This window comes from Strigops habroptila, chromosome 9 (assembly GCF_004027225.2).
Source record: "Strigops habroptila isolate Jane chromosome 9, bStrHab1.2.pri, whole genome shotgun sequence".
Taxonomy (NCBI): domain Eukaryota; kingdom Metazoa; phylum Chordata; class Aves; order Psittaciformes; family Psittacidae; genus Strigops; species Strigops habroptila.
In genome coordinates this window covers 41,658,024-41,682,766 of record NC_044285.2, presented here as the reverse complement: position 1 = coordinate 41,682,766, position 24,743 = coordinate 41,658,024, and the positions used below count along the sequence as shown (strand labels likewise).

Below are 24,743 nucleotides of genomic sequence, written 5' to 3'. Positions count from 1 at the left end.
GTCCGAATGGTTATAGCTGTTTAATCTGACCAGATGTCTCATATGACTACACAAAGCCTGGCTTTTGCTATGCCAGCTCTCTTCTTCATGCATACCTATTTCCAAGTGAATCGCTCTGCACTGAGCATGGGCATCCTGGCACTTTCCAGGATGCCCATGAGGAGACCATGAGATGGGAGTGATGTAGCCAGGGGCTTCTCAAGGTGGTGGATGCCACCAATTCAAAAGCTGAAGGACGGAAGTGCAATGGGGTGATGTGTGTGAATAAGAAATACACTTTTAGCAAGAGATGGATCCTGCGGGTGGTACAGCCCAGCGTGTCCTATGTCCCTGTGTCCCCATGTCCCTACTACCAGCAGTGATCAGCTTATCTTGCTGGGATGCGAGCTGCTGCCTCCATAATCATCTGTGTGCCCATGGCAGCCCATGTTGGGATGGAGCATGGGCAATACCAGACCACTTTCCCCAGCTCCCTGCAGCATCTTGTGAGGCAGCCCCTGGGTGCAGGCACTGGATTAGGGGCAGTGACTTCTCCTTTGCTGTGACCATCTGGCAGCAGGTTCCTGTGCACAGCTTGCATTTGTTTTGATGGCTGGACTGCAATGATGTGTTGGTTACCTGAAGTTCTAATTGAGATGAAACTCAACTTGTGGTCCCTCCTACAGTAATTACTGCTTGCTCAGAGCTTGGCTTCTTGCTTATTTACTTTTACTTTAAGAACTGAAGGTGCTGTTACAACCCTGGAGCATTTTTAACACAAGTACAAGTGTATATACCATCAGGGATGAAATTGTGGAAAGCTCCTTCAGTGAAATGACCAATACAGTGGCAATAAATTCAGAGGAAATGGACATTATCTGCTGATTGACCTTCTTGGTACGTTAAACAGCTTTTGCTTTTGCCTTGAGGCATCTGGCTGCCTGACATGGCCAATTATCCTATGATAACATCGACTTCATTGGGTCTTATTGCTTCATTATGAAACTGCTTTAGCTGATAATGCGTTGTGATTAGCAGGCAAATGTTCTTGGGAAGGGAGATTACTCCTCGCCCACCGTTTGGCTTCAGAGCAATGCAGTTTGTCTGCAGCGCAGAAGGCAGCGATGTGGGGAAGGCCTTTGCCAGCTCTCAGGAACAGCTTGTGTGGCTCTGGCAGCGGTGATACTGCTTCCCCTGCGTTCCCCTCTAAGTCTCCTGGGACGTTTTGGATCTTTTTCTTACTCAAGTGAAATTGTAAATGGGTTTAGTTAGGGCAGGAAAAGTGCCAGCATGGAGCTGCTAGTGGCAGAACAAAAGTACTTGCTTGTCTGGAGCACCAAATCAGAGCTGTGCATAATGCTTTGTGCCATGGTTGGACCTGGCACAGTCCTCTCTTTCTGTCCACATCACTAGAAGGAAAGAGAACCTTTTTGCAAAAGCTCTTCATTCTTTCATCCATCTTCTCATCCTGGCCCGTGGTGGAGCAAAGCTTATGGCCATGGCAGCGATTGGTGCTGTGAAGAAGGAAGTGCTGCACATCAGAAGCCTGTTTCCTTTGCTTCAGACCTCCAATGCTTGGAGTTCTGCTGTGAACCCACTGGGGTTTTGCTCAGTGCCCCATTCCTGGAGTCCTGTGGGCATGAGAGGCTCCCCTCTTCCATCGAAAAGGGGAGAACAATCCTTAGGGAAGGTGAAAAAGCATGAAAATACTGATTATTTTGGATTTGGAGCAGCTGAGTGGAGGGCTCTGGTGGAGGTGCAGCTTCTCTCAGGGAGCAGGAGGGACACCATCTCCCTCTGCCAGCCACTGCCAGCATACCAGCGTGTTATGGGGTTCAGCATCCATGTGGATAAGCTACAGGGTCCGAAGTGTGCATGCGTGGTGCCTGTGGGAGTCAACAGGGAGATTCTGGGGACCCAAACAACCTTACACAGTGAATATGATGCAAGTGTATTGTAATGCTGGGGCATCCTCCTTGTGTGCCTGGGACCTGCCCTGTACGTGGAGCCACCAGAGAGCAGGGTCCTGCCCAAGGCTGGGGCTCTGCCTGTCCTGCAGGTCCTAGCAGCACCCATCCTGCAGCAGAGGCATTGTACAGTTGGGGCTTTGTCTGTGGCTGGTGCACAGCGAGGGTGCAGATGGGAACAGATGAGGAGGGGAGATCAGAGGCTTAAGGAAGCCAAGGGGAAATCAGCCGGGCCTGGAGCAGCCGAGCAGGGAAGATCAGAGTCCTGGAGCAGCTGGGGGCAAGATTGGATTAGTGCTTGGGAGATCAGAAGCCTGGAGTGATGGGAGGGTGGATCAGACAGGTAACGAACAAGGAGATCAGAAACCCTGCCAGCCCATGGAGGTGTTCAGGTTGGATGGGACAGCTCACAGGGGTGAGACCAGGCAGGGTGAGTGGTTTGCTGGTGCTGCCTGCATCTGCTGAGCTTTAACTTGTGTTGGGTTTGCACCCTCCCATGATCACAGCACAACAGCAGGATACCCCACCCTACTGAATACAGCATGGGGGATAACACAGCGGCTCTTCCCAGGGATGACATCTGGGTGAGTGGCTGTTTGCAGCAGGGAGGCACGGCAGCAATCATGCCGTGTTTCAGTCGAGACTTCCCAAGAGCTGCTAAAACACTGCAATCCCTGCTAAGACCCCGACTGCATCCCTGCCAAACGCTCCCTCACACCCGCAGGCACCATCCACCAAAGGCTGTGTTTGGCTAAATAAGAGCCTCGGCATCCTGCTCCTGCCCATCCAAGCATGGAAATGCAGCACAGCAATCATAAGGGAGAAGGAGCTGTTTAAGACAGATAACTGATGAAACAGTGGCTGTGCTGTTTCAGCTCACACATGGCTGTGGATGTGGCCCACCAGCATCACTGTGGTCTGATCCCTGCACCTCTTCTTAGAGTACCAGCTCCAGACAAACACTCCCTGTTATCCGTGCAGCCCCAGCCCATGGAGAGCATCAACTCGGGATCTGGGTTGGAGCACAGGGAGGCGAGATGTGTCTGGTGGGGGGGACACAGGCCCTGGGGCTCCTGCCTGTGCTGCTGGCAGTTGATCAGCACTTAGGAGGTTTGTGCTTCTCCACCTGATTTTCCCAAAGGAGAAATAGGAGTGGAGATGGAAGGGAAAGCTTTCTAGAGAAGAGAGCACCAATCACTTCTCCGGCACGTGCTGTCCTGACAGTAATTGCCTATTAATATTTCCTTCCTCATGCTTCTTCCCCTCCTTTCCTCAAGTGATGCAGCTTTGCTTCACAGTCCTGCTTGCTGTAGTGGCGATGCCTGAATGCAGAGGTGGTGGGTCAACTTGTAGAGCCGCAGGGGTAGCTGGCATGGGAAAGACTGGGGATCACTCAGTAGTGCCTCTAAACCTACTGAGCCCAGTTTGGGTATTGATTAAAGTGATGGAGCTCTGGCTGCTCCCACCTTTGAAAGTGCCATCTTGGACTGTGTGGACCTTTGCCACCGCAGCTCGTGGGGACAGTCTCTGCTGGGCTCCTGCCAGCCCAGCATCTGATGTCCTGCAGGTACTGGGAAGAGCCATGGGTGGCTGGATGGAGGCAGTTTTATGGAGCATGGCTAATTGTTTCGTTGTGCCTTTCAGGCCCTGAAGGTGGGCTGCGGCTCTGAGGATGCGGGGTCCAAAGAGAAGGGAGCAGGACCATTGAGAGCAGTCTTGGGTTTGGCTTTGCAGTCACACGCAAGACGAGGATGAACCTTGCATGGCATTTCTTGCTGTTTTCCTATCTCCTCACCCACTTTCTTCTGTTTCCAGCTTGGGTTTGTTATTTTCTGTGCTCAATGGTGATGGAGGGCACTGCAGCAGGAGCTGAGCATCCCTGCACTGGTATCAGCCCCACTGCCATGCGGTGCATTGGAGGCAGGAGGGCTCTGTCCTTCTGGACCTGCTTCATCCCAACTCAACCTGGCCGTTCAGGGGGGCCTCCTCTGCAGCCCTGGTTATAACATCTCTGGCCCCTGGGAGGTGTAAAAGGGAATGTGTCAGCACATGGCAAAATACAGAGGTGATGGATGCTGCAGCTGAAATGATGTTCTCATTGTTTGGCCAAAATGGTTTGATAGCAGAGATGGGAAAAACAGTATTTATGCACAGCTGATTTCAGAGACACAAATAGAGGGAAGGAAAGTGTTTTGCCTGGGTGAGGATGGCAGAGGTTTGGCCATATTGGGTCCAGCATCTGAAAAGCTAAGCTTAAAACGGCACATGGGGAAGTGTTCGAGGCCAGGTTGGACAGGGCTTGGAGCAACCTGGTCTAGTGGAAGGTGTCCCTGAATGAGCTTTAAGGTGCCTCCCAACCGAAACCGTTCTATGGTGTCAGCACCACATCTGGCATCTCACATACCCTGAGAGCCTCACATTCAGGATGCTGAGTGTCTCCCTGCTCTGGTGGCATGCAGAGCTTCAGTCCACACACAGAGAATTCCTAAAGCCGCAGCAGATCCTGCCCCATGGAGCTGCATTTGCCAGCTGCTGGGGCTTGGGATGTGCCTGGAAGGTGGCTTAAATGGAAAGCTAAGACAGCCTCTTGCAGAAAGGTAACAGCTGAGAAAGTGGAAACCTGTAAAACCTTTGAGCCATGTTATTTGCTAAGCTGATAAAAAGTAGAGTGCATAAATCTATGAGCAGGGGAAATCCCTGCTGTATTCACGTGGGCTGCTCACCGTTCCATAGTTAAGTAAATATAGTTCAGCATAAGAGCAGTTTAAAGGGAATTTGAGAACATAATGAAGCTCGGAGAATTAACTGAATAGCTTTCATCTGAGATTACAGAACCACAGTGTAATGTAATGTTTAAACACCAATGTGGCTTCAATATTACATAAAATTCTAAATAGAGATAAAACCTGCTCTGTCCTAGCATCAGCTGGTAATCTTATTAGTGAATTAATATAGCCATGTACATTGTGATCACCATTTTCCACCTAACTTGACAGGCTAGGCAAAGGAATAGGAAAATGTAGAAAAGGAACTTGCATTGGTGTTGAAGCTCACCCAGCTGCAAAGCCTGATGCAAAGCAAAGCATGATGATCCAGGCTACACAATGCTGCCACCTCAGCATTGGATGGGGCAGGAGAGAGGCCTTGATTTTGGAGCAGCTCGAGAGGTTGGGAGGATGCTTCATACTCATGGTGTCACCCTTCACGTAGCATGGAGATCAGGTTGGACAGGGCTTGGAGCAACCTGCTCTAGTGGAAGGTATCCCTGCCCGTGGCAGGGGGTTGGAACTGGATGAGCGTTAAGGTCCCTTCAACCCAAACCAGTCTGCAATTCTCTCCATGTTCATAGCCACAATGATTTGCTCAGCTTTGAATTATAGAAAGGTTTCTCCAAATGTTTTGAACTCTGGAAGAACGCTGCTCACCAAACCTAATACCTTAAAAGGCCTCTTTCATGTGACTATTACTTTGGTGACCAAAGTGCCAGGGTTTTATAAGAGCTGCTTACCCTCTGATAAAACAAAATCAGTGAATTTATGCTGACAGCTTCAGATGCTGCAGAAACCTGAGCAACCTTTCACCAGCATATGTTGCTTGCTGGATCCTTCCTTAAAAACAAACTGCAGAAGCATCTTTAGTAATTTAATGAGCAATAAAGAAGACTATAAAAAACCAAGGATAATTAAATGCAATGATAGATTTTAGCACCCTAAACGGTTACCAGAAGTGCTTAATCAAAACTAAGGTTTGTGCTAGGCAGAATGAATAGCTCTTTGTTGCCCCATAATAGAAAACGCTTAAAAATAAACTGCAAAGGAAGATCTGGGATAGCATTGGGGTGCCAGAAGCATTAAAAATCATCACAGCCTGCCTCCTGATGCCCCTCTAATGCTTGAGGAAAACAAATAAACCACAGCAAGAATAGGGAGCTGTTTAGTGTATTGCTTTGATCTTTGTTTCACCTTTTGCAAGTATTTATGAAGGGTACTTTTGGCTTGTATTTTTCCGATTTGGAAGAGGAACAAATAGATTGACAGTGGTAAAGGTTAGTCGGTGATGTGAGTTTTGATGCCTTTTCCTCCCCGCCCTTAAGCCTACTGTTCTGGGAGGTAAATCCTAGAGGATAAAACACTGGCTACCTAGGCAGAATGAAGGGCGATGTGCATGTGTGCTGTCAGGATGGAGTGTTACACGCATTCCAGCCTCACTGCCACTTGCATTTCAACAGCACAAATAGGAAACTAAGGAAGGCACCAGTGTGGACACAAATTCTTCCTTAATACGATAGTCTTTAGGAGAATCTGTGGATTAATTACACATTTTCATGCAATAACATGCTGCTAATTGTTTACACTAAGCCACATTTGCTTATGTAAATGGTCTTAATGAGAAAATTCTGTAGTGTATAATTGTGATGGAGAATTAAAGAAATGAGGAAATGTGGAGGACGTCAAGGCAATCCTGTGCAGATGATGCTTTGGTGTGACCTAATCAGTTAATTCAGACACTAATTTCTCAGATACATCACAGAATGAATGAATCATTGTAGAATGGTCTGTGTTGGAAGGGACCTTAAAGTTGCTCCAGTTCCAACCCCCTGCCATGGGCAGGGACACCTTCCACTAGAGCAGGTTGCTCCAAGCCCCTGTGTCCAACCTGGCCTTGAACACTGCCAGGGATGGGGCAGCAAGTACTTGAAATACGTGGGCTGTAATCTTAACAGTAATGGCCTGATCTTGCCCTCCTGAACTCTCCCTATGACCCAGGAGGGAAGGGATGAGGATGGATGCGGTTCCCAAATCTGGTTCCCATCACCCCAGAGGGGCAGGATCCCTGGTTGTGGGACCCTTCTCCTTCCCCAGGGAATGATATTTCACTGTATTATATGTGTAGAAGAGTTATGTCCTCGATCACTATCACTGATCAGAATCAAGCCATATTTAAAGGTGTAAAAACCCCAGATTTCTTTCCTTCTTTTTTTTTTTTTTTTTCCTTAATTTTACTTATTGGGATTCATATAATATTTTCTTAAGAGCACCTACTCTTGCAGCTATATAAAGATTGACAATCTGGAGCATCATAAAGAAAATGCATCTGAAATATTTGCTCAGTCAAGTCTCAGAGGCACTAGGCTGTCCAAAAGTGTTAATGCAGGCTGCAGCTAAAGGAGCTTTTGCAGCTCCAACAGACGTATTCATTTTGAAGGTTGTTTCTCTGAGCATTAAGCCTTTCTCATGCTACATGATGTTTGCACTCTTTTGTCTTACAAACCTTTTAAAACTTATCCCAGGACACTTCAAGTTGAGGCTTTTGCTTTTTTGGGGTGGTTTGGGGGTTTTCCGTCACTGCCTGTTTTCTGTCAGCTCAGTAAAATAAGAACTGACGAAGGGCTGGGTGTGCATTTCAAACTCCCTCTAGGATGGTTTTAGAAAAGATGATATGGAAAGAGGAAAAACAAAAGCACATGTTGCCAAATGTGTACATATTGTATGTTGTGTTTTGTATGGTAAAAGTGGCAGCTTTGTGTGTTTTTTCAAGACATAGAAGAAGTATTCAAATGAATCACAGAATCCCAGACTGGTTTGTGTTGAAGGGACCTTAAAGCTCATCCAGCTCCAACCCCCTGCTATGGGCAGGGACACCTTCCACTAGAGCAGGTTGCTCCAAGCCCCTGTGTCCAACCTGGCCTTGAACACTGCCAGGGATGGGGCAGCCACAGCTTCTCTGGGCACCCTGTGCCAGCGCCTCAGCACCCTCACAGGGAAGAGCTTCTGCCTCAGAGCTCATCTCAGTCTCCCCTCTGGCAGGTTAAAGCCATTCCCCTTGTCCTGTCCCTACAGGCCCTTGCCCAAAGCCCCTCTCCAGGTTTCTTGTAGCCCCTTTAGGCACTGGAGCTGCTCTAAGGTCTCCCCTTCAGGAGCCTTTTCTTCTCCAGGCTGAACCAGCCCAGCTCTCTCAGCTTCTCTCTCAGACTTAAACATTCAAATACTTTGGCAACTGCTGCACACTTGTTTGGTATCATAAAGCACTTGTTCTGTAAGTAGGTATGACCTTTATTAAAGAGTAGTGGGTTCTCCAGTTCTCATGAACTATTTCCATGGTTACCAAGGTGGTGTGGTTCAAGAAATCAAGGTATTTATTAAGACATTAAAAAGTAGGTTTCTTTTAAATGAAAGCAGAGTTGTACTGGGTAACTTCTGCTGAAGTATGTTGCTTAGGACTTTTGATCTGGTGCAAGCAGGTCCCATGGCTCTGCATCCAGGGATGCTCATGGTATCTCACCTGCTTAGAGCAGGGGGAGAAGCCTGTCCATTGGCTCAAGCTCCATTCACAACCCAGGTCCCCAGCACACTCTTTTGAGGATATGAACATTGGTAGAAACCCACCGGCTTGAAGTGCCCAGCAGAGGCCACTGGAATGAGCTGAAGTTGTGGGGCTTTATCCCCAACTCCTAGACCAATGCAAATGTTTCTGGTTTGCAGTATCATGAATTTAATGTATTTACTGTGTCTGCCACCAGCAACAGCAAATGTCACAAATATACTCAACAAAAGAAAGAAACCTGGTTTCTTATGATGGTACTTGAGAGATGAATTATGATATTGACTTTGAGGTTTGTTGGGGTTACCGTAAAGTTCTGGGCCATATATTAGTATCTCCTCTTTTAGGGTCAAAAGCATGATTTTGAGAACAAAAAGCCAGGAACTTTTTAAAAGGACTAAATACATTCTTCAGAAAGAGCTGTGTGATTTCTGAGCTTCACTCATGAATCGGGAGACGTGAACGTGTGTTCCCAAGATCTCATTCCTCCCAGCACCCCTGGGTCTCTCATGCGCATCAGGCAGTGGCTGTTGCAGACAGGGAAAGATGGGATCTGCTTCCATGGGCTGTTCTTTAAGAGGGAAAATCTCAGCCTCGAGCATGTCAGCTCATGTCTGAGAGGACCTGGAGGAGCTGACACGGAAAGACTGCCTGCTCATTGTCTGCTCTATAAATAGTGCCATTAAATCTGACTTTTAAAAGCACTGAAAAGTCCCATGAGATGAGACATGCAGCCAGGAAGCATTTATGGCTGGGGTGTATCTGCCTACCAAGGTGAAATGCTGAAGCATCTGCTGCTCAGCTGCTCTGAGGCTGCCATAAAGCTCTCAGAAATGACAAAACCCCAGTTCCTGTAATGGGACTTCTGCCTGTCTGCTGCTGTGGGACAGCACGGGGAGGGATGGAGACGTGGATATGCTCCATGTCTGGGCTGTATCTTCACCTTTCAGGCTCTGGCCCGCCAGAAGTTGATGTATCCACTAATCAGAAACACGTTGGTTTAATATCCACTGAAACAGGTTTCCCATGCTTTACATATAAAATGCTGTATCAAGAACATATTAATGTTCTTGAGCCAAGACTATTTGGGCAGGAGGATGCTAACAAAGTGTGACTGAATCCATGTGAATAGGAAGTGTTTGCTTGAAGGAATTAAAGCAAATTTGAAATAGTCAAGTTCACTGATTAGAAGCATTATTACATCTCTCTGGTGGTGAAACAGCAAGTGGCAATTTCTGCTTCTTTTTTCATAGGCTCCATGTTACCTTGAGGGGATTGAGAGGATTCATGGGCTGAAGGTAACAGAAGGGGAACGCGCAGAACTTCAGCTGCAATAAAGGTACCTGTGAGCAACTGAGTTATTAACTTAAATAAATATAAAATCATATATATAGAGAATATAAAATATATCTAAATATTTTCTATTTAAATAAATATAAAAGCGGTGCATATACATCATATTTCAACTAGAGGCAGTGCTGCCTGTTTGGAGCTGGCAGTTTGCATTCCAACTTCTCTGCACCTTACTTTTCTCAGACTTGTGCTTTGAGTATTTAGAGCTGCAGGACCGAGCCCTTTGCTTCTTTCTAGCAAACACCCCTGCATGGGGTGGAAAAAAGATGTAGGAGAGAAAGATGGCCCTGTTAATCCTCATCCCTTCCCTTTTAAAACAGGAAAGTCTGAGAGTTTCTTCTAAGGGAAGATGCTAATAGACTGGGAATGATTGTTAATATACCACTTTCTGAGGGTAAACAGTTTCTTGATCTTCACCTGGAATTCTCCTTTATCTCACTCTTTTGCATTGCTTTATTATCCTGGTGAATATACACAGGTTTTGGTGTTTATCTCCTCTGAGCTGAGCTCATGAGGGGTTGTCAGAGGTGGGTTTTGTCACAAAGGGTCCCAGGGGGATGAATGTGGGGCTGTGGGTGCTACAGCAGCCCTATCTCCACAACTGAGCTGTGACGGGACACCGGCCAGAGGAGCTGACCAAGAGGGTTCGGGTGTCCATGTGGGCAAGTGAGATGGAGATGGAGCTGCTGGTGCCCCACTGCTCTCCAAGGGGCAGTCTTGGGAAGTGCAGACACGGCCTGAGGTGGCCTTGGTTGCCCCAGCACGGTGTTGTCACCCCCTGCCCCATCATTGATGCAAGTCAGCAGCATGGAGGGATGAACTTGGGCTGGTCCCAGCCCCATTGCCCACTCCTGCCAGGGAGGTGGCTGTTCCCATGCTTGCAGGGCCTCATAAACAGAAGGGACAAAACTATTTCTTTCCTTTCTCTTCCTGTGCTGCTTCCTGAGGTCTATTTCTCCAGCAATTGGCTTCTCCTGACCCCCTCTTTCCCTGCTCTCTGGCAGCCATGTGGCTTTACAATGGCAAAAACCCAAAAAAGCAGTCCCCAGATAACTATTTGGTATAAGCAAACCATGGTGCTTTAATGGACTTACCTTGGCCGTGCTAGTAAATAATGTATAGAAGACAGTAAATAAAATATGTTTGTGTTCTTAAAATAAAAGGGAGTTGTCATCCAGCAAACACCCGCTGGGGAGGAGTTAACAGACACCCTGGCCAGGAATGGGACTTGCTGGGGGAAGCATCCAAGCCCAGAAAAGGTTGGCTTGGCGGGGATGGAGCTCAGAAAGGCTGTGCTTCTGGGCCTGGGGGTGCCCACTAGTTGCTGGGCGTATGCATCCATCCATCCATCCGTCCGTCCATCCATTGTCTGTCTGTCCATCTAGTGTGGCATTTCTGAGGTTGCCTCCTCAAAGCCTTGACCATGCAACCCAAGTTCTCACCACTTGACCTGAATTTCCGAGGCACCCGCTGCAGCTCCACAGTGTCACTGAACCCCGATTTAAACCCAACCTCTGTCACTAATGGCATTAACAGGAGCTGTGGGGCTGGTGGCAGCCTGGGGGGCTGGGGAGGGATGCTCAGAGGGGGATGCGGGATGCTTGTGGGGAGGGTGTGGGATACCCAGAGGGGATGGATGGATGGATGGATGGATGGATGGATAGATGGATGGATGGATGGATGGATGGATACCCAGGGTGGCACCGGCATGCACAGAGAGGGGTGCAGGGCCGCAGCCAGTCCCCCGCTGGCGTGGGGGGAAGTTTGGGCCGGAGAAGGCGGCAGCAAAGATTTACGATGCGGGAGGACAGAGCGTGAAAGCAGTATATCATCATCAGGTTGGGCTGAAAGAAAGAAAACATATCTCCAACAAAAAGCGGGGCTTCGCAATTCAGCTGCGTTGTTAGGACAACGCAAACTATCCTTGAAATGATTAGTTCCACTTCAAAGGCATTTACATTCAACAGGGGCAGACGCAGCCTCTTTTTATGTTGCCAGAGGAGAAGGGAGAAAAAAAATCATAATAATAGAAAAAAAATTAAAGCCAAGGAGGAGGTGGGGAGGTTTTGTGCTAAGGAGAGTCATATGTTTGCTGCTTCTATTTATTTTGCCTCATTCAGGGGACACTTGTATAAGATAAACAGAGAACAGGCAACGGCAGGGCTCCGAGGCTGCTGGCTGGGGTGGTGGGCAAAGAGTGGTCCAGGCAGGCAGCTTGGGGGCTGCACTCAGTGTTCTCCACCCCTTAAAATGGGAAGGGAAAAGGCAACAGTAAAAAAAAGAAGCGAAAAAAAGGCAAAACCCCCCCTCCCCGACCTCAAGAGCTGTCTTTGCCAGGACATCTATTATTAACTTGAGGAAGCGTGACATACGTTTGGTTAGATCACAAAGACTCAGGGTATCCTGATGGAGTTCGGGAAAAATTTGAAGTCTGAGGTGTCCCCACGCTGCCCAGGAGTTAGGTCCCATCGAATAGCCTGGGCTGGGAAGAAGTTTTTACATGTGAAATCACGCACCTAAATCACTTCCCAGTGGCCTCCACATGGGAAAAACCCATTTGGTGTGTGCCAGGTTATCCTGAGCTACACAGGATTGAGCATGAAGGAGGAAAAAGATGCTGGAATTAGCCCAAAGGCAACATTTACCAGACTCCTATTGCTTTCCCAAACCCCAACCCATCTCTCTTTCCCCTGATCAGTTTTTACATCCAAATGAATCTAGTTTTCTCTCTGATTTCAAAGCGCATCGCTTATTTTATCTCCCAGATTACCTAATGGGCTACTGTTCCCATTGTGCCTAGTGTTGGGAGTCAAAAAGCAAGCATAAGAACATTAAAATGCAAACTTTAAAGCCTCTGTGGAGTTACCTGTGCTAATGGAGGAGTTCCCCATCACCTGAAACGTGTTGCACCAGCACATGTGTGTGCATTAGTGGGAGTCTTTGCTTTGTCCCTCTATTCCCAGTTTCTACCTGACGTTTTGCAGCTCATCCTTGCATTAGACCTCATTATTCTATAGAGGAAGAAAACTGAAGTGGTAAAAGCTCCTGGGCAAGAGTTTCCTAAAATATTTTGTCTCCCACAGCTATCTCAACACATATGAACTGAATTATTCTCAATACTGGTGCTGATCAAAACTGTTCCTTTCAAGTCCCTTTTGTGGGGAGGTTAACACTTTGCACATTTGAAACCTAACAACTATAGCTGGGCTTTTTGAAAAGCATTTCTAAAGGTGTTGTGAACATTCTAATGCCTGCACCCACAAACTCTCTGCTTTAGCCCTCTTGGAAAGCCAGACATGAGGATGACCCCAGCTTTATGAAATAAAGAGCAGTGTGCGAGTTAGTGTTTGGAAATGAAATCCTTATTCCAGCTAAGCCGTAGCTGAAGTCAAGGTTTAACTGCTCTGTGATTCTTGGTTTGGGTTATAAACATGCAAGACATTCCTGATCAATCCAAAAAGTTTCCTTCCCTTTTTTTCTCCTTTTCACTTTCTCTCACTCTTTTTTTCATCAACCTTTTTCTCCCTGGCATGGGAATGAAGAGAGTTGGAGAAGTCAGCGCTCCCTTTTTGGTTACTTTCATACAGGTTTTGGTCATCTCAGGTATGTTTTTTGCTCTGGAGAGCTGTGGCCTTATGAGGACCAGTGCTGGGTCTTGTTTGGATGATGTGGGTTGAGGAACTGTGTGCTGCAGCAACCAGAGTATAGAGATTAGAAATGGGCCTGGCTGTGAAACCCACTCTCATGGTGGTGCTGATTACCAGAAGAAATGTGGCCAAAACCGCAATGGCATTAGAAAGAGAGAAAAGTGGTAATGCTTTTTATTTTAGAGGGCAAATGTCAGTTTCTGGAAAAGAAAGAAATAAAACTAGAAAAGTCCTAATAAAAAGATAGTTTTTAAAAGTAATAAAAAAGAGATAGTCTTGAATGAGAGTCAGATGGGAGAAGAAGGGAAGCAGGGCAAGCGCTGGCTGTGCGAGGGGCACCACAGCTCAGAGATGAAGCTGCGAGCGCTGCCAGCCTGAGACCCCTTAGCCAGCGGTGTTAGTTTTCATTCCTAAAGATAAAGAAATGTTTTCAGTCAGGAAAAAAAAGGCATTTTTATTGAATTCCCTGCGAGTTCATACTTGAAAAATGTGTTTTCCATTTCTGACTTTCTTGTTTTATGAAACACTAGAAACACGAGAGCTTTTCAAATCTCCCTGAGAACGAGGGGAGTTGTACAGTTGCTCTGTCATTTACTCCAGCATTTTAGAGCTGCTATCAGGAAACGAAAACTGATGTGTGTCTGTGCTCCACAGCATCTTCTGATGTGGACCTTTCCCTCCTTCCCTGTTTTATGGTTATTCTGCCACCCCGCTCCTAAAAGATTGGCAAGGATGATGGGGCCATAGGGCTGCAGGAGGGATGGGAGCATCTCCCCCTGGGGCTCCCCAGTTTGGTGGGGTGCTTCTAAGGAGAAACCAAACAGGAGGAGTTTTAGGCTGGTTTGGGAGGCTGGGGGCTCAAGGGGTGAGGCTGAGTGAGCCGGCAGCACCTTGTGTTCCCTGGGCTCACGAGTAGTCATTTTGGCTTGTTTGTCCTGGCTGCTCCATGCTGGCGTTAACTAGGACCAGCTTTTGGTTCTGGTGGCTCCGGCATCATCCAAGGTGTGTTTTGGGGAGCAGGAATGAGGAATATGGCTGGTGGTGGGAAACGCACCCAGTTACTCCAAGTTTCTTTGCAGATGCACTGATTGAAGCCTCACCAGTAGCGATGCAAAACTTGGGTGAGCAGGAAAACCCTCTTGGATTTGGGGGTTCACCTGGAGGCCTGATGCTCTGCTCTGGTGTCTTGCGTGGTGCAAGCAGAGAGCAGGAGGAGCAGCTCAGAGCACAGAGGGGGAGCGGGCCAGGTGAGGAACGCCCTTCCCCATGTGGTCTCTTCCCCCCTTGTTATTCCCTTGTCTTTCCCTTGCTCTGATTTTTGTGTGCTGCGTGTCTCCCTCCCTCCTGCTTGTCTGTGCGGCTCATCTCCCATTCTTGTCTGGCTCCACCCTCCATCTCTCCTGCCTGGCTGCCCCCTCCCCTTTTGTCCTGCTCTGTTGCTCAGCATTGCTTTTGTGTGCTAATAGCAGCGACTGCCACCGACTGAAAGGATCCTGATGCCGCTGCCATTGCACCCCAGCTTTAATTCAACTGCTGAGGACCAAGGAGTCCTCAGTCCTGGCCCCTCGCTGTGTGGTGTGGCTGATGCCCACTCCTGGAATGTGTCTGTAGGTCCCCTCTGGCTGGATGCAGCATCTTGGCTGTGATTGGGATTGTTCAGCCTGGAGAAGAGAAGGCTCCTGAAGGGGAGACCTTAGAGCAGCTCCAGTGCCTAAAGGGGCTACAAGAAACCTGGAGAGGGGCTTTGGACAAGGGCCTGTAGGGACAGGACAAGGGGAATGGCTTTAACCTGCCAGAGGGGAGATTGAGATGAGCTCTTAGGCAGAAGCTCTTCCCTGTGAGGGTGCTGAGGCGCTGGCACAGGGTGCCCAGAGAAGCTGTGGCTGCCCCATCCCTGGCAGTGTTCAAGGCCAGGTTGGACACAGGGGCTTGGAGCAACCTGCTCTAGTGGAAGGTGTCCCTGCCTGTGGCAGGGGTTGGAACTGAATGAGCTCTAAGGTTCCTTCCAACACAAACCGGTCTGGGATTGCCATGGTCTGGAAGGGACAGTCCCAGCAGCCAGTGCACCATGGCCCCCGGTTAGCATGGAGAAGGTGGTGGCAAGACAAAATAGAGCTGCACTGATGTATTCTAGGCTGCTTTGGGCCACACTGGGACTTCCTGGAGGTGCTAGCACCCATGTGCCTGGAGGCAGGGGAAAGGACTTGCACCTCCATGGGGATGTAGATGTCCCTCACTCCTGAGACCCTCCAGCCCTTGTGGCTCCATCCCCACCTGAAGTGTTTCTTATTTTGTGTTATATTTAACTTAAAACATTCAGGGAAATAGTTTACTGCAGAAGCTTTTCTTTTTAGCACATGGAATTGGCTGTTTATTGTGTGGCAGGAGCTAGAGGCCCACAGCAAGCCCTGGGAATTGGTAATTCCTGCCTCCAAATGCCTCCCCACAAGGTGTGCTGGTGCCTCATCCTTGGGCTCCCTGGGGCAGGAGCCCTCCACTCCATCTGGGTGTAAGGCAGGAGGCAACAACCTGCATCTATGGCTCATTCCCACCCCACACGTTGCCCCTCACATCCCCAGTGGCTCCTCCCTGAGTCCCACAGACTTCAGTTCTCACAGGAGGTATTGTCACCCCATATTCCCCACGGTGACAGCATGGCACATGCTTTATTGCTCCTCTCCCTCCTCATCCATTGCACCACCATGCTTGGCCAGGCGTATTGTGCAGTTATCCTGTAGCACGGGTGGGCTCCCCTTCTTGGAGCAGGGATTGGGAAGCAGCTCTCCGGTTTGTGCAGCAGCGTTTTCGTGGCTGGATAATGCCTGTTGCAATTCAGTGTTGCATCTGTGTTTTCTGAAAGCCACACTCCCTGCCCCGGTTTTGTCCTGGGGAGTTCCAGGCTGTAGCTGTGTGTCTATACTGAGGTTAGCAGAAACCTGCCTCATCCTCCAAGCCCTGGGAATGCCGGGAATGCTGTGAGGGGATGGTACCTGTCAGCCAGGTGGTGCTGAGACCTTTAGTACTGGCTGCGAGGGAGGTGGTAAAGGGCGATGTAACCTGCCTCTGGTAAATGCAGAAGATGGCAGAAAATGCTAAGGATGCTGAAAAGAAACAGCCAGTTATAATCTCTTTTCCACAAGGAAAATCTGGAAAGCGCATGGTATTTCTCTTGGTGACATATTGCCTCTGAAACTGTGTAGGGTTGTTTGTAAGTAGCCAGTGCACTACAACTACTCTTAAATTTCAAGGGGGCAAGAATAAGAGTGAGTGAACGCATTTTCCCTTATTACTCATTCTTTTCAAGACTTGTTTGAAATATTTTTCCCTGACACTGTGTTGTCTTTCCTCTGAAGAGAATAAGTTAAAAAAAAAATAGCAGAGAGAGAGGGAATAGATGCTAATGAGTTGTTAAATGAAGTATTTATATTACACGCTGATGGGTCTCATGTTTACACCTGGAGTAAAAATACCTGGAGTAAAATAAAAGTAGATACATATGTATGTGTATGTATATGTTTTTTTATATATATCTCTACAATATATATACATATATGTCTATATGTGTATATATACACATATGTGTCTATATATATACACACATACAAATATCTGCTATATTACTATACTATATATACATATGTCTATATGTGTATATATACACACATGTGTATACATATATGCACACGTATATATATCTACTACACTATATATACACATATATCTATATGTATACATATACACACATACATATATGCGTATGTATATGTGTATATATATAAGTGTACATATATAGAGTGAGACAAAGGTTGCTTGAGAGCTTGTGGATGTGTGTTGTGTACAGGTAGGTGGAGAGCAAGAGGCTGAAATCCACTTGTGCACTGCTGGAGCTTTGATTTGCAGCTGGGTGTGAGCAAGTCCCTTTGCCCCTGATCCAAAACTCAACCGGCCCCCTTACACCCCGCTATGGGCTGAGCTAAAGCAGATGCCAATGAACACGGGGAGATTTGCACCCCCCGAGGAGGACCTGTGTGTGGGTTTCCACTCACACTGACCTTTTGTGTGAGTGCTTTGCCCTGCCACAAAGTCAGCCTACGTGACCTTCTGGAGCGTGCAGGACTTACTTGCAATGTCCTGGAGAGAAATCCTGTCCCTGCCCAATCCATCCAGAGCCAGAGCATCACCAGTGCTCGCTTTCCTAGAGATCACACAGCATCACTGCTATCAGATAGGAATATAAAAGAACTGGTTTTATTAATCTAGTACAGCCTTCTACGTATTAAAGAATAGTTGTGCTATTAATAATGAATTTGTCACATTTCTCTGTCAGTTCCAATCTGTGTTACTTCCCAGCTGGCAGCAGGCTTTGTCAGCCAGCACAGTATGGGCTGGCAGATCTCTCACCATGGCATCTCTGCCCTGTGCCCTGCAAGAAGTCCCCTGGGCACCCAGGACCTGCTTGCCAGAGGCTCCATCCTCACTGCCTTCCAGGAAAGTGCCCTGCTCCTTAATGCCATAAGGAAGAGGAGGCTGGCTTAGCTGGCAAATGTGGTCTGAAAAGTGTTTTCAGTTCCTTGGGATGCTAAAGGGAATCAGAATGGCAAGTAGACAGGTCTTGAAATGAAAAGTGATGTTAAGTAGTTGGGCGTGGATTCACTGGGGTAACTGGTGTGGTGATTACTTAAACATTCCCAAATCAATCTGTTTTTCCTACACTGAGACGAGATTTGAATTTGAAGAGATGGAACATGGGAAATCGCATCAAGTACCTCTTACAGCCACCAGCATCTTCCTGCAGCAGCCATTCCAGTGCTGGGAATGGTGAGCTCCAGCCTATGACCGAAACCTCCCAACACATGAACTTTCTTGGAGCAGGTCTGATGGACCTGATATGCCATGGGACACTGCCCGGACAGGGTTCTGGGGAGCCCAGGGTGAGTGTGTGGCTGCAGCTTATCTCTTGTTTCAGTATTTGCTCCAGGAAATGGCAGCTACCTCTGACTTTGCCACCTCTTCCAGTTTGTTTTAGAACACAAACAGTCCATTAAGTCTGTAAGGAGATGTTTAGCTCATGGGTTGTCTCTTGCCATGGGATATTTTAGCCTGCTTTCTGAAAGAGATAAGGCTCTCGCTTCCAAGCTGCTTGTCTGTCCCAGTCCCCCTGCTTTGCTAACCCTGAACCCATAAATTGCAGGCATTGGGCTTCATTACCTGTGCTGATCCCAGCCCTGATTGGTATTGCCCTTGGAATCACAAGTCAGACTGTGCAACATTGTGGGAATAGCTTAAAAAGCTTGAAACAGAGGGGGAAAAAAGAAAAAATAATGCATCACGGTTTGATTTTCTCCAGATCCTTCGATCCCATGGGGATAAAATGCAAGGGGATATAATAAAAAGGCGATGAGACCGTGTGTTCCCCAGTATCTGCTGTAATACACTCCAGGAAGGTGCCTTTAGCTGTGGAGCCAGTGGGACCCTGGTGCTGTGGGTACCTTCCTGGGCACATCTTAGTGCACTCCAGCATTAGTCACTTGGCGCAGTGAGGGGACAGCAATGTACAGGGTACCATTAAACAGATATTCCAGACCCCAGTTCAGTACAAGATGCGGAAAACCCTCGAAAGTGACAGTGTAAATATATACTGTGGGCATTTAACACGATGTAGCAGATAAGGGTTTTGAAGGAAACTTTTGCTAGTGGAAGTCTTTGGGGTTTTATTCCTTGACTGTCATTGCTTGCTCTCTTTCCAAAGTCTCTAATCAAAACATTTGCTTATACAGAGACCAGGTTCATGGATGCCTTGATGGGGAGTGTGGCAGCGGGTGGTGCTAGCAGGGTCCTGTGCCCCTTGGTGAAGGCAGCTCATGGGCTGCCAGTGGGTGGTGATGGCCTGGGGCTCCATGTGAAGCCATTTGGGAAGGGGGGAATCTTTCCTTTCCCTGAGCACCCAGCACACTGTGATGTGATGTTTCTGTCCCCTACCCTGGCAGGGTGAGGATGCGGGACCTCTCCTCCAGCAGGAAGGGCAGGGATGAAGTCCTGAGAGTGTCATTACTGCGCCTTTCAGAAGCACTACATTCTTTTTGTGATGCTGTTCTGTGTATGAGGTTTCTTTCCCTGCCTTAGCTGTGAGCTTTCTGAGCTTTGCTCTTATTGCCTGTGCCACATGCTTTTGAACTATTGCTTGTGTCACAGTATTTGTAGCTTTTGCTCTCACACTGAGCTGTTGTAAAATCTTCTTATTTGTTTAAGAACCCAAAGTCTACCTGATGGCGTCTGCCCCACGAACTCAGCCCTCAGCAGGCACAATGGGCAGAGGTGAATTTTCCTCTTATTTTTAGAGAAAAGCTACTGAAAAAGGAAGAGGAGACCAGTGAACCGTAATTATAAAGTAGTTTTCTGTGTACATGGGCCTGTGTACACAGGGTGTACAGCAGGGGTGCCAGCCAAATTGGGTCTCAAAGTTAAGCACAAGACAGGCCAAGTCAGAGTTACTTGAAACCAGCATCATCAAAGAGCTGTGGGACTGAATACAAGCATTTGTTAGGAAAATGTTACTCTAATTGTTAACCTGAGACCAAGATGGAGATGGGGCAGAGGTATCTCCAGGCTGTACCATGCACCATGTCCTCACAATGTCTTGGCTTAACCCTTGTTGATGCTATGGGAGTTATAGCCACACTGAGAGGGGATCCTGGCAGTGATGCTGCTGCACCTCTGGGCTCAAAGGCTATGAAAAAGAATAAGTTGTATCAACTACTAAGCAAGTCCTGTGTGCTTTTAGCAAGCCATCTGTGACAAACCTACCTGGAAAGATCTAGATGATAAAAAAGGGTTCTCATTGAATGGTGGTTTCAAAGTTACCTTTGTAGGGAGCAAATCTCGAAAGCGCACATGTGTGTGCAAACATATCCATTCACAAAAAGCCCAAACCCTGTCTATAATTTGCTGGAGAAATACAAATGTGATGGTTGATCTTTCTTTTTAACTGAATTGAATATTAGCATTCTAGGCTGCCTTTTCTATCTGTGTCCTGCAAAAGATTACAGAGGAACCTTCTCTGGCTGCGATGTGAGTGAGCCTAATGAATGTGTGTGTTCAGTCTAATAAATGAATGTCATTTTATGTTTTAAAAATGACTTTTTCAAGACCTTGTACTGAAGCACTCAGAAATTCTTATTAATCTATCAGAGTTAGTGTTCTAATTAGTGTCTGATTGCTATTTTATAGGAAATGCCAGCTGAATATTATGGGTCTTTTCCCCCCAAGAATGACTGCTGGGCACCCATAGAAGTTTAATGAAAATGTATGGGACTAAGTAGGGGCAGAATTTGGCTCCCAAACACCAATTTTCTGCAAGAAAAGGCAAAGAAGATGGTGAGAAGCAATGCAAGATGCTACTTTCAAATTCACTTATTGTCCTATTGATTGACTGCACTAACTGTATCCCGCCAGTTAACGGCTGGCTTTTAAAATAGATATTTGTGATTAGTTTAATTCATGGAGCCTTTTTCCTCGGGATTGATTTGATGAAATGAGCCAGGCAAATAATAAGTTTTTCACTGGAATGAATCTGCTTAATCAATTTAGACAATCAGTTTGTTCTTTGCTTAATAACATTTGCAAAAAGAAAACAAAGTCTTCTATTAACAAGGATGGCCAGACATTCATAATGAGAGGTGGCATCTACCATCAGGTTACGTCTTGTCTAGGAGCAGAAAACAGGATTAAACATCTGGTGCACGTACCTGGCTCTGAAATGCCTCTCCTGGTACTCAATGTGGAATTCAACATTTGTTTTTTTCCACTGGCTTGAGTCCCATTTACATCCCTGGACACTTTGCCAGGGCAGGAGTTAATGACAGGTACATGGGTCCAGACCTGAACCTGCCTACAAATCCACAGAGGTTTCCAGGCTGCTTTCAAGGGGAGCTTTGGAAAAAACACAGTATCGAGACCCTGCATTCAATAAAGTTCTCTAATTTGCTATTTAGAGAAGGAGTTTAAGACAGAGTGTTATTAAAAAACTGCTTTTTACAATGGGCTGCAAAGTAACAGCTCGCCTGAGCAGCCTGGGAGTTCAAAGCATCTCTGTACAGGGAAAACAAACACAGCTAGCCAGGGAGTGATTATGCTTGTACCGCAGTGCAGAGGACTGTTTGGTCTAGTAATTTTAAAGACATTATCTCCTGATGTTTTATTTTCGCTGTGTTCTGGATTTTATGTTGATTTTAATTATACCTCTTAGGAATAATATCTGGTAAGCTAATTTTGGGGAATGGCAATGAAAAAGCATTATCCACCTACGGTAATTACACATATTTCTTAGTCCCTAGATAAAATAGTTTTACTTAAACCCCACTAACAGAATTTATAAACTCCTTTTTTTGCGGAGCCTGCCAGTGGAGTTTCAGATAATAGAAATCTAAAATACTAATCTCAACATCCCAGATGGCCGCCTCCAGGAGCAACATAAACTGTTTTCCCCGACACATTTCCTTTTGCAGCCTTCCCAGCGAGCCAAAGCAAAGACATTCAATATTTTCCCTCATGGTTCCTATTAATTTAATAACTTTAGGGGTTAATCCTTCTGCTTTTGAAATCAGATGGGGGTTTTCTTGACACTGAGTTTTACTCATCCTGTGGCTCTCCCAGGGTCTGGTGTAAATGCTACCCAGTGATGGGCATTTTCTGGTGCTGCTCAACAGAACATATGTATAATCTATTTATATATATTATATACATATATATACACATAAGAGAATTTAATCATCCCTTCTTACTTCCACCATAATAATACCTTGATGCTTTGGCCTCTCTTTATTAAGCCAAGTATCCTACTTAATAAACTGAATGCTCCAAAACCCTATTTCTACCATTTTATTGTGAAAAGTGTTAACTCTATAGCATCTTTATCCCCATGTCTTCATTGCTTTTGGAAACAGAAGCTCAGGATGAGCAGTTGTTTTCACCTGTGGGTGATGTCTAATGACTGATAACATCCTCCTGGGACTCCGTCCACCTCCTTCCACCATTGTCTTCTTCTTCAAGCCTTTCCTCAAAGTGTGTCTTTCCCTCAGCACTTTGCAGATGGATGCAAATGGAAGTACTGGGCTAAAATGGGTGATAAAATGGAAGTAAGCACTGGTGCCTGTGGGATGGGACAGTGTTTCCTGCTCCTGGATGACTGCTGTGCCTCCTGCCTTCCCCTTTGCCTCTCTCAGCTCTTGCTTGCTTCTAAAGGTATCATGCAGGTCTCTAGGGTGAGAGGTAAGGAGCTTGGGACAATAACCCAACTGTGTGGTGTTTTCTGCAGAAAAGCTGCTTGGTGTGAGGATTTCCTTTTGTCTGATTTGAGCAACCTGCTCTAGTGGAAGGTGTCCCTAGTGGAAGGTTGGAACTGGATGAGCTTTAAGGCCCCTTCAACCCAAACCAGTCTGGGATTCTGTGATTTCTTTTATTTTCTTCCCTCTAAAATCCTTAGGGAAAACTGGGTCAGGAAACCTGAGTTATTGTTAAGGGTCCAGCAGATTCATTTAATGATGTTATGGAAATGAGGTAAAAGATGCACAGCAAAAAATAGGGGGAGCCAAAGGTAGCAGAACATAGAGTGGTTTTTTGCCACCATGGATATCCCAACTGGCATGGCTGTGTCCAACCCACCCTGGGGGGATCCTGCTGGCTCTTTAGCTATACCCAGCTCTCAGCATGTTAAGGTACAGTTACATGTTGTCCATCCTGGCATACAGTAACTCATCACAGTAGTTTTTCCCTTAGCATGGATTCACACTACAGACAAAATTCCACTAGTATCTTTAACTTTTTTCCTGCAAATTCACTTTACAGCCAGATTTTACCTTTAAAATTGTGATAAATACCTGCAAGCCAGTCTTCTACATGGGCATGAGCTGTTCAAATCTGCTGTTTTATCTGCTGTGTCTGCTGTATTTTGAATAAGGGGAAAGCAGAGACACAATACATCAGAACCAGCTTCCCTATTTAAGGTTGTAGAGGCACCATTTGTGTTTTAGGCTAAACTTGGACTATTATATGGTGGCAACACCTGCCCTTTTGCAAGGCTGGGCTTTTGTAGTCTGCGAGATCAAGCAATGAAAAAGCATGGCTCCTAATTCTCACATGTGAAAAGTCCCCGTCAGCTCACATTGTACCTTCTCCAGCGGAAAGAATGCTGTGAAATGATCCAACTTGAACTTTTTTCCTCATCTTTAAGCTCATGTTTGAGGAAGCCTTAAAGTACTGGCAATGGAAACTCCCTTCCTTTGCTCTTTCTGATGGTGCCGGGGGTGGACACATGTCGGGGTTTTGGGGAAGGCCTGACTTTAACCTTATTGAACCCAGCAAGAGGCAGTTCATGACTAAAATGGAAGAAAGACCAGGTCTGTTGCTCTTATTGAGCATTTATATAGTGATTTCTACTAGATGAGAAGCTGAAAGCATATAAGATGTACGTCCTGGTCACCAGCCATCTACAGTACCTAATAGTCTGAAATAAAATACTGGACTTGGTACAGTAACTTCTGGCATGATGGGTGCTTGAGTAAAGTATAGTGGGATTTATGTTTTTCCTATCCCTAGAGTCAGAATTTTCTTGAACTGTTTCTGCAGTGTGTGGGTTTGATTGTTTTCTTAATAATGGTTTAACTATCAGATGTAAAAATACATAGGAGATATTGAAAGAACAAGAAATCTCTACCTGCTATCAATAGATGTCTTACAAATGAGTCCAATGCATAAAAAATAATCACTTCAGCAATTCATTTTGCATCATTTGATTATTGGGGTATTTAGGAATAAAGGTAAAAAACAATACTTAAACACAATCTAACAGAAAGTGTGTTCCACCACTGAATTATGTGTTGTTAGGAGAGCAGAATGCAGCAAATCTAAAGCCTGTATAAATCAAACTGGTTACAAGTGTAAGCTGAGCAGTATTTTGTTTGTCACTGGCTGTGAAAGAAATAAATAAGGAATTTTAAATGTGCTCTGTGCTCTAAAGAGATGATATATGTTTTAATTTTAAAGGTAGTCTATGCTGCTGGGAAGAACTGCTGTTAGATGTTACACTGCTTTGTTCTAAATTGTCTGTAATAATCTACTTCTTGTGTATGGAAATCATTGTTTAAACTCAAAGCTGAATCCAGATTAGGATTCCTCATGGAGAAGAATTAGTTTCATTTTGTTGATGGTCTCCCACTGAAAGTGAGGAATGTGTGCCTGTCCCAGTCCTGGGGACCTGGGACTTGTTCTAGTGCTCAGGCTCAGCTTTAGGGTAAGTTTACTGTGTGTGAGAGCAAAAGAAACAGTATAACATGGGGAAGGAGCTGTTTAATAGCAATTAGGTGAACACTTTTTTGCCTTTCTCAGCCGCTATACTATTTCTTACAGGATACTAGAAAAGTGATTGAGCCCTTTCTATGTTAAACATTTACACTCAGTTGTTCTTGGTGGCTTTGGGTGA

At 46.3% G+C, this 24,743-nt stretch overlaps 1 long non-coding RNA gene across 1 annotated transcript in view; it reads left to right on the top strand.

The window, feature by feature from the left end:
- LOC115613224 overlaps window positions 1-24,743 on the top strand; it is an 82,578-nt gene that overhangs the window by 41,364 nt on the left and 16,471 nt on the right. Inside the window, exon 2 of the long non-coding RNA XR_003993316.1 lies at window positions 9,521-9,606. This is a non-coding gene — a long non-coding RNA (uncharacterized LOC115613224). The remainder of the gene's footprint in view (window positions 1-9,520; window positions 9,607-24,743) is intronic.